The following is a 10,801-nucleotide window of genomic DNA, read 5'->3' as shown; positions in this document are numbered from 1 at the left end:
TAGAGGAGTAGGGGGAGGGCGTATCCGCAACAAAAAAAAAGTATCCATCGATGAATAAAAAGATGAGGCGAAGGACAGACAAACATTTACATCCGTATCGTATTCCAACATCCGAATTGTTCTCCAACTTCTTCGAGCCCGAGTCAACGACAGTCGACGATTCATCAGGCTTTCGAGTTGACGAAATTGACATCGATACACTTCGCAAATTTCTCGATCCTTCCTCGCGAAAGGAAGAAAGGGTGGAAGGAGGAGCGTGGATGATCGCGAACGAGGCGAAGGATAAACGGAGGGGGTGGATAGAGGCAGAGGAGAGAGGAGATCCTCGAGGGTCCTCGAGAAAACTCGTTGGCAGGGGTTAAGTAAAAAATTTAGGATCGCGCTTACACCCTCCAATTTAATACGTGACGCGGCGAAGAGGAGAGCACGTCGGAGAGGATATACGTGCGTGCGTGCGTGCGTGCGCGCGCGAGAGGAGACCGCGTAAAGGTCTCTTAATAGAGAGGTCGACCTCTGGAGGGTAGGAAGGTGGTGAGCTGCAATTAGCCCCACCATCCCGCACCGGCCGGCCCGTCTCGACTCGATTAGCCCATAGCCGAGAGATTGGTCTGCTTTGAGCCGACTGGGTGGTCCAACCGGGGTAATTTTCAGCTGCCGTCCACGTTCCCCTTTGAGGGAAAAATGGCCCCCTTCGAAATTGGTCGTGGAGTTACCGACCGGCGTATCAACCGAACCTCGTATCCCCCGGACTTTAAATTCTCTTCGTTTCCCCGAGACGCGCCACATTTTTGCTCCTCCCGTTCCTCGCGGGATCTTCCGGTGGTAATTCAATTTCGCTCGACATCCGCCGATCCGTGGCGGTGGTTATTACGGCTTAATGAATACATCACCGAGGAGAGGATAACACCTACCTACTACCTACTTGAACCGGACGCGATGCTCCATTTAACCGATGTTCCTTCGCTCCGATTACCGCGTTCGCGCGTTTATTCATTATCCGGATATGGCGCGTCCCGCGGCAAATCCTAACGCGATGTCCGGGGACATTGTTCCCGGATATTGGATTTAGCGCGCGCGATAGTTTCTCGCGACAATGAATCGTAAAAGAGGAAACGAAGAGGAACGAAGAGAAAATGACGGAGGTTGTGTCGACGATGGACGCGGCGAGTGAATGGACACCGGCGCACACGCGAGTCAACCAACTCTCCCACGAAGAACGATCGTTCGGCACCGTTCCTGGAACGATTAGACGCGGAACAATGGGGTCCGCGGAACGCACGTGGGTCGTGACGCGCGACAAAACCGCAAAACGCGACCGTGATTAATCGTCCTGCTCGCCTTCCAGAGAGGCAGAACCGAGTGCCGTGTGCCGGCAACGTGCCCGTTGCTTGTTCTCTCTTCTCTTCTCTTCTCTTCTCTTCTCTTCTCTTCCTCGTGCCCCGTTCTCGTCCAGATCCTGCCAGTTTGCGCGTTTCTTCGTTTCCCTTCCAACGACCGCGAGGAAGAAAGTAACGACGATACGAGGGTATCGTGAATGGACGGTCGAAAGGTTGGAGAGCACAACTGTTCGAGACACGCGTACGTTCAACTTTTTTCCATCGCGAGGGATCGGGTTGCGAAACGCGCTTCCACTTCGGCTGGAAGAATCTGTGAAAAATAAAGGAGCGTGGAAAAGAGGGAAAGATAAAGGAAGAGATAAAGATGAGGGGGGAAGAGAAACAAGCTGGAAGCTGGTCCCTGGAAACACGTTAGACGGTGCAAGTTGCAAGTGTACAGGGGCAAGGCATGGAGGCGCCGGAGGTGGTCGGTCGTTCGAGCCGGCCGCGCTGGTCCGACGCCAATATTAATTAAACGATCCCATAAGCGCCTAACAAACTGGCTGTACGTTAGGCGGTTTATTGGGGTCCCCGAGCAGGACGTTAAAATGTTCCAATCTTAATTAGGTAGGTGTTTACAGGAGGATAATTCCACGGGCTTTAAGCCGGTGCACCGTTTACCGTTTCTACCGGACGCGCGGGCCACCGGCCGCGACGACTCCTCTTCTTCCTCCCCTTCCCTCCTCCCCCTCTTCGAGATATTCTTTGAAAAGATATTTCTCGTCTACCTTGCGCGCCCTTTTCTTCGACCAGCTCCAAGGACCAAGGACCGTGGCCACGGAGGTAGGTGGAGGTCGTTGAAATCTTTACGGTTCCTCCAGCTTCTTGGAATTTCTTCGACCTCCTCATCCGTTCTTTCCCTCCATCCCCTTCTCCCTTCTCAATCTGGTATACTGGTCTTGCGTAATTAGCCACGCGTTCCTTTTTTCTTTCTGCTCTCTCTCTCTCTCTCTTTCTTTCTTCGAAAGGGTTAACGCGATCCTCGCTCGGAATGCGCCCCGGATAAAGCTTTCCAAGTCGCTCTTCGTTCCCGCGTCGTACAACGACGTCCGTTTAATTTCGTTGCTCGCATCGTTCGATTTTCACCAGACCTCGGAAGCACGTTCGTTGGTCGCGCTCGCTCGAACGCTAATTCGCGTCGATTCGAGAAGCATTTAGAAGCGTTTAGCGTTCGCCTCGCGATACGCTCTTCCGCGTTCTTCCTTGGCATTCTTCCCACCTCCTGTTTTGCGTGGTTGAAACGAAAGCGGGAGAAATCGCGGGGCGCAACAGACCGCGAGGCGTTCGCCGTTCCTTATCGCGCGGGATCGACGCGCGCGGTTATAATTCGATCCGCGCGCAAGGATTTAAGCGGATCGCGGAAAATCGGTTAAGCCAAGAGCCGTTTCGGCGATAGCCGCGTAGAACCGGAGGAGGGAAAGAAATTACCGTCGCGGGGAACTCGTAATTTTCCCTCGGCTCTCGAGTTGGGAGAGCCGCGGTCGTAATTATCGGTCGCATAATATCGGAGAATTTATTCGAAAGAATTTTTACGAGAGCAGGAGGAATTTCGCTTTATCGGCGTAACGCTCTTTCACGGGAGAGCGAAGCCTCTAGGCTAAGCGAGGGGTTTTGAACTCTGTAACGAGTTCAGCCTCGTTTACCGTTTCGTTATTCCGAAACGCTCGACTCTATTGCTTTTTTTAAAGTTATTTATTTATTTATTTGACAGACTTTATAGGATTTAAATAATCTAATGACAGTCCGTGATAGGATATCGAACGAGGAATATTTGTACGAGTTTGTATTTTCAAACCGAGTTCAAACGTAGATCAATTCGATCAAACGAGTTAGATAGAACTCCACTGATGGAGATTTAATATTGCTTTTAATTTTTTAACGGATAATAGATAATTTTGTGCTTCGAAGAGTCAATCTGTAAATTGCTTAGCTTACAAGTTAAAATCAAGATAAATTGAAGCCTGTTCGAGTTCAAGAGGTAAAATAAGAACGAATTCAGACTCCGTCATATTGTTGAGCATATTTACTTCAACGAAAATAATAATTATTCCTCTTCCTTTCTTCTCGCGAAAATTTATTTACTCGACTCTGTTCGATCATCCGAGCGAAAATCAAAATCTTCTTCGATTCTCGATCGATCGCGTTTCTCGAAAAATTTCCCCCTTCTCGTGTCGTTTTCCAAAGGGCACACGAGGAGTGGCGTCTCGCAAGTCTCGCGCTCGAGATTCAGCGAGATTCCGGTGGAAATCGCGATTCTCCAGCGGGGGGGAAAGAGCGAAACGAGGGGGCAGAGGCAGAGCGGCAGCGGGACGATAAATATCTCTGTGAGGTCGCGTTGCGAGCACACGACATTGTGGGCAATGGTCGTAAAGCGACGTGTTGCCGAGCCCTCTCGGCCCTCTCGGCCCTCTCCATCCCCCGTCCCTGCGCCGCTCTGTGTTCCCGATGCCAGATTATACGCGCTGGACCGTGGCACCGACAACTTCATCCGCGGGGCGCCTCTGATTTATCCTTATTAATAAAACTTTAAAGTGCTGTTAACATGTGCCGGAGGGTGGCGGTGACGGCGAACGCGCCGCAGAAACCGAGAGAGACCGACCGGGAGGTTGGGACGACCGGCTGCCCGACGAAGGAGGAACGAGCGGCCCACGACCGGGCAAGTATTGCGCTTCCTCCGCGCTCCGGCTACAATTTTGCCACGATTTCGTCCGCCGTCCTTACTTTTCATACGTTTAATCCGTGACAACGTGTTCCCTTTAAAATCGATATTCTTCGAGGCGTTCAACAGTATATACAAATATTATTTCGCTTCGAAGAAGTAATACTCTCGAAAGTTTACCAAACGAATAGAAGAGGAATGAAGTATATATCGATGAAACGACTTTTTCGATACTTCTTCTCTGCAATTTAATAAATTTCGAATCGTCGGAATGGAAAATTTGGAAAAATTCGGGGCACAGAAGGAAGAGAGTTGAAGATATTGCGAGCGAGAAAACTCGAGGATCGGTCGAAAGTTTCTCGGGCGAGTTGAAGCACGCATGGGCGCACAGCAGGGAGCTTGAGACTGCGAGAGTCGAGGTTCAGGAGGGGAAGGAGGGGGGACGGAATGGGGTGGTCGGGGGCCCCGGAGGAATCGAGCAGCGCCTCGACGAGATATCAGGCATTATTAAAAGTACATAAACACCGCGAGGTAAAACGCGAATTATGGCCGTGGCTGGCTGTGAATTAAGAAGGGGCGACGATGGAACGATGAGAGCACGAGATAAAGAGAGTCATCGAGGACTTGCGCTAAGCTATCGCATACATATCCTTCATCTCGTCTTCCATTCTTCCAAACTTCTTCTATTTTCCTTTCTCCTTTTTTTTTCATTTCTTTTTTCTCTTTTCTTTTCTTTTCGTTTTCATTTGCTTAACCGCTTACGCGATAATCGCTTTTATCCCAAGAAAAAGCAAATACGGAAATAAACGGAAAGGAAAAGGAACTGGAAGATTATTTACTCGGAGCTGCCTTTCGAAAAAAAAAAAACAGGTACACAGAGGAAAGAGACCTCGTGTCTCGTTTACCGAGGCTAAGAAATGATCGTGGGCATTGCGACGAGATGCTCGTAAGTGATGCTCGTAGGTGATGTTCGTAATCGATGTTCGTAATGGCTAGATTTTCTATACCGTTGCATCGAAAATGAATAGATGCGGATCAGAAATCGGAGCGTAAAGTCGGAGTGTACGAGAGAATACACGAGGAACGATCGGTTTCGTTTGGGGGATCGATTATCTCGCGACTTCGCGAGACGCGTCGATCGACTCTCGGCGACGATCAAGGGGGGGCGCGGATCGACGCGGTAACGAGAGGCGACGTCTCAGAGTTTTCGGACAGCGGGATACGGGGGATAAGAGAGGATCCTCTAATGAAGCCGTTTTCGTGGACGGACCTACCGTTGTCTCGTGGGTGGGAGCGAGAATCGTTCCTTTATCGCGTACGGTCGATCTCAGATCAGACGTTTCAACTCCGTATATCCGCACGATCGGCCATCGATCCACCATCCAACCTCCAACGTAATTCACGATCTCCCGTCGTCCGGTGGACCTCCTCCGAGTCTCCGCCATTCCCGATACCCTGCCGTGCCTACGATCTCGATCTCGTTTCTCTTTCGCGTTCTTCCACGTACTCGATCCACGGACTCGATCCACGCGCATCGATCGAATTTCGGATCGGCCGAGCTCTCCGAAAGAGAGACGCGAATCCGGCCGTCGTTGGTGTCGCCGAGTTTTCGTTAACGGCCGACCATTTTTCTCGGCCCGAAGTCGGTGGTCGGTGGTTATGAAAATCCACGGCGCGGCATCGTGTATCGTGCTTGTCCCCGTGGCTTTTGGCTCATGTCGCGTGTCCACCCACGATCGCAAGGATATGGATGCGAGCAGTTAGGGACGAAGGGACGAGCCGCGACGCGGTTGAATCATCTCGAGCACGATCCCTGAATTTCTCGCGAGGCGGACGTTCAGACGTTATTTTCCGGTCCATCGAAAAAACACGAGAACCGATGAAGGGAAGGGAAGGGAAGAGGAGGGAAGAGAAGGGAAGGGAAAGGAAGGAAAGGGAAGGGAAGAGGAGGAAAGGGAAGGGCAGCGATAGGGCCCTTTCCCAGAGCGCAGGTGCGCTTACCCGGTGGGCCTACTAGGCTCGAAAGACTAGAGAACGTTTATTACACAAGGACCGGTGGAAACGGTCCCTCCTCTGAACGACGCGTCGGTCCCATCTCATAAACGGCCCCGTTTTACGATCCCAACGGTGGTTTTCGCTGCACTTTTTGCCCGTTGCTCGCTGAAAGCTTACCTACCGGTCGCCAACACGAGGAGAAGGAGCAGGAGGAGACGGCCCGAGAGGTTGCTCTCTTTCTCTCTCTCTCTCTCTGTCTCGTCCTTCCTTCCCGATGGAACACCTACCGCGATAATTACGTGACATTTTGTTTTGCGACCGCAGGGGATTTTTTCCTCGCCTCCGTTCCGTTCCGTCCTCGCGCGTCCCTCTCGACTCTCGCTCGCCCAATCTCCCACGATCTCCTTCTTCCTTTTCCGCCGTTTGCGTCGAGTGGCGCACGAGCCTATCCCCCGTTCCTCCGTTTTAATTTCGGCTATTATCTTTAAATTATCTAGACCGCCGACGATTAGCCTAATTTTTATCGTTCTTTGTCGGGTAAAAAAATTTTATCGCGCTCGACACGCGGACTACTCGAACACCGAGATCGTAAGGCGGAGAGAGATCGTGGAGGCCGACGGCGATATGTCCGTCGATTAACCTCGAATTATCGTCGTCGATTCGTAATTACCGGGAAATAACTCAATAAGGGGCCGGTGGATTACGTGGCGCGGGTCATCGATAAAATATCAATTTCGATAATGGCCGGTGGTGGGTCGGTGAGGATCGCGCGAGAGCAACAAAATTCGAGGGGGAGAGAAACGGTCGAGGTGCGAGAAGGGGAGAGGAGAGGACGATTTTGACGCCTCTCTTTCGCGGCAGCCTTGCGGTGTAATTACCAGGCTCGCGGAACACGGCGGTGGGTCCTTCGGGGCCTTTGGGTCCTCTTCTCCTTCTTCCCCCCCCTCTTTCCCCGTTCTTTCCCTCTCTTCAATTTCTCTCCTCTGCCTTTCTCTCTCTTTCTTTCTCTCTCTTTCTCTCTCTCCGCTTCGTCACTCTCCCTCCATCTTTCTTCGATCTTTCTTCCAACTCTTCGATCGAGTTTCCGCTTTCCTCTTTTCAATTGAATCGCGAATACGATGCGAATCAGAAGAGAAATTCGTTTATATATTTTCAGGAGTGAGAACAAAGAGGATAGCAGATATCCGCGGAGTCACCGATTCGAGCGGTGTATGCTAATTTACCAGGAATCCCTTTTCTTCTTCTTCTTCTTTCTCCTCTCCTCTTGCTTCGTCTCTTTCGTCTCGTTCCTCCTCTTCTTCTTCTTCTTCTGTTGCTATTGCTGCTGCTGCTACCTCACCTTCTTCTTGTTCGTCGAACGTTGGACAGAAGAATGAGTCGAGTCCTCGGATGACCAGGTGGTCCCCCCCGTTTGCGCGTACACACCCGAGTGCTCTCCACTTTTTCCCTCGCTTCGTCTTCGCTCCCGATGATCTTGACGTCGAATCGCTTTAGCTAAATAAACCCGATCTCCGAGCTCATTGTCCCCCTCCTCTCCTCTCCTCGTCGTCGTCGCCGCGAAGATATCCCCGGCTCGATCGTGGCGGATCGATCGTAAAAACGCGCGTATCGTGAAATCGGGATCGGATCGGATCGGGGGAGGGGAGGGGGAGGGGGCCACCGCCACCAAAGGGGGCGGAGACCGACCTTTCGTTTTGACGCCTGAGCGGATTCTGCTCCGTTGCTCCCAAGATATTTCCAATATCGTAAAACCATTAATTACCCGGAGTGGACCCGGTGTCGGTGTGTATCGGCGCTCTCGCTCTGCCTCCGAAACCTTTTCCTCCCCCTCGTCCACCTCATCTGCCTCCAGTGTCGGCCGACTACTTAGGTGGCCGTCGCTGACCGGATGATGTATTTCGGCGTTTTTGCTCGACATTAATAATAACGTCTCTCGATCCCGGCCAGTCGTTTCTCCCTCCAAGAAAAGACCTCCTTTCCTCCGTTTCACTTCATTACCGATCTCGCTTTCCTTCTCGATCATTCTCGCCGCCGATCATCACCGGAGTCCACCGGATTAAACCAACAAGGAGTCGGATCGCTCGCTATCCTCGCGGAGATTCATCGCAGAGTGATATTCGTTAGCTCGCTCGCTCACCACCGAGAGGAGCAACAACAACAACAACAACAACTGTTTTAATCGTCGTTTTAAAAAGAGGGACACGCGAGAATCGATGGGACGATTCGCGTGGAATTAACTCGATCCTCGATTGTCCGCTTCTGCGAACGGGGAATGCGGATTGTAGATGGAAGAACGAGGAGGGTAGGTGAGGACTGTTGCTCGATACACGTCACGGAACCCGCGAATTCCAGCTCGATACCGGCGGACCTGAATGCTGGAGCGAGCAACAGGGTGGTTGGGGGAGGCGGGGAGAAGGGAGGGAGAGATAAAGCTAGATAGGATAGGAATCTGGTTGTCGATGAACGCCTCTGAACACGGTGTACGGGGAATCGCGATCTCGTGCTTTCGTTCCCACAGTCGGCGGGGACGTGGATTCCGTAGGAGATTCCCTTTGCTCGTTCCGCGGAAGACGGCCAAAGACGGCAAAGGGAGCATCGGAGTGCGCGGGGGGCAGAGGTGTGTGCGAGCGGACGCGCGCTCGCGCGAGCCAATTCGGCCGAACGGGAACAGCACGAGGAGGAGAAGGAGGAAGAGAAGGAGGAAGAGAAGGAGGAGGAAGAGGAGGAGGAAGAAGAGAAGAGGAGGAGAGAAAGAGAGAGAGAGTCCTATAACACGCCAAAACACCGATAATTCGACCGTGTGGTCCCGAACGTCAGCCGATATTCTTTCCCACGAATGGCCCTCGGAAAGGACGACCAGATCCAGGACCCGCCAAAAGGGATTCCTGCCATTCCAAGCCAGCCTATGCTCCGGCAAACGCGTTCACGACCCACCTTCCTCCCAATCGCAAAAACGATAAATTAGTTGATTTACTCGCCCGTTTTTTATCGGAAATAATTCCTCCCGAGGACGAGATCTCGCCGGAGTGGAAGATTAGGGCAACAGGAAGCACGCCGTACTTCTTCGTCGTCTTCGTCGTTCCCCATCCCTTCTTCGACCTTTTTTTTCTTTTCTTACTCGTACACTCTCCCGTCGTTTCCTTCCACCACCACGAATTAATCGTTTACCTTAAATCTCTTTGCCTTTGGCTTCTCTTCTCTCCATCTTTCCTCGTCTTTATCGTTTCTTATCCTCTCATCGTCGTCGTTTCGAAACTCTATTATTCATCGATCGTCGTCCGCCGTTCGTCGAGTTGCAATTTTTTTTATCGATAAAGGAGTGTTTCGTTTTTTTTTTCTTTCCTTCCAAGGGACGTAATAAAACGTTTGCGCGTATAAAGAACGAAGTACCGAAGTAAGCGAATGGAAACGGATTGCGAGAGAAGTCGAGCGGAGCGATAAAATCGGAGAAGGAAGGAAGGCGGGTGAAACGGCACGCGGCGCGTCGTGGCCGATCACACGCGCGTGGCATCCCTGATGGGGCCCTCGTTCACGGTGTGACGCGAGCCCGTGTCTCTCGGGGGCCCTCGATTGTCAACCTCGTGGACTGAATTTCGTATTCGCCGAGCATAATGAGCTCTCTCTCTCTCTCTTTCTCTCTCTGTCTCCGCTCTCGAACCAAGATCGTGAATCTTCTCGCGAGACCGTGAGAGAACGTCCGATCCATCGGTCACATTTACTCGTCAGGCATCTTTTTTGGAAACGATCCCCGTTTCCAGCTAACCTCCGCGCTAACAGTATACGCGTATACCACCACTGCTCCCGGATCTTGACAGCTTCTTTCTTCTTCCCCTTCTTTCTCCTCCTCTTCCCCCCTTCCTCTCCACCTTCCCTCCCCCCTCCGCCGAGCCTTCCAAATGGCTTCTTCGGCCGTGCGAGATCGATCGATAATTTTTTTCCTTTTTCATCCAACGGAATATCAAGGCGAAATGCTCACAATGTTCCGCGAGATCGAAATCGAGAGGCAGCGGTGGTCGAAAAAGTCGAGCGAGCGAGCGAGCCAGTGTCGTCGGCGCGGAGATCCTTGGGAGATGGAGAGTTCGGGATTTAGCAGGATCCCTGCAAGATTCCAGAGCGCGGAACGAGCCGCACGCGCGTGACGGTATGCGTAATAATAGTAAAACCGAATGAATCCACGGCGTAGTCCGGCGGTGGGATATATCTCTCGCTGGTTTTCGGACACCGCGTCGTCGAGAGTCCCCGTCCGGGTCGGGTGGAGCGTAACGAGGGGCAGGGGGCAGAGAGTAGCAGCTCCAGCACCGGGTAAAAAGGCTCGCTGCCGAGGGAGGCGGTCGCGCTGCTGCCGGTGCTCGAGTGACCGTGATGGAGACGAGGGGGTGGTCGGGCGAGATCAAAGCGGCCGCCGTGAGAAGTGGCCCGGCTGCTCGAGATTCTTGTCTGCCGGGTCGCTGGGAGCCCCTCGCGCGGAAAGAATTTGTTTTAGTATCGCGGTAAGGAGGAACCTACCCTTCCTGGTGCCACCTAATTCCATCGCGCGCGCGCGCCACCACCGCTCTCCTCTCCTCGTTTCTTCGGCCACTCGCTACACGAATCGATCGACCAACGAACCGCGCTCGCAACCACGCCGCGCCTCTCGATCGTGCTCTCGATCGACGACGCGCGGACTCTCTCGGAATGCGCTTACAAGTGGAAATACCGATCGTTAGGCCGAGGAACGAGGACGGGAGTAGCCGTGGTCTTTGGTCGAGGTTGGATATACCTATATACGTGT

This window comes from Apis mellifera, linkage group LG1 (genome assembly GCF_003254395.2).
Source record: "Apis mellifera strain DH4 linkage group LG1, Amel_HAv3.1, whole genome shotgun sequence".
NCBI lineage: Eukaryota > Metazoa > Arthropoda > Insecta > Hymenoptera > Apidae > Apis > Apis mellifera.
The sequence above is the reverse complement of the archived record's forward strand: the minus strand, read 5'-3'. Positions refer to the sequence as shown.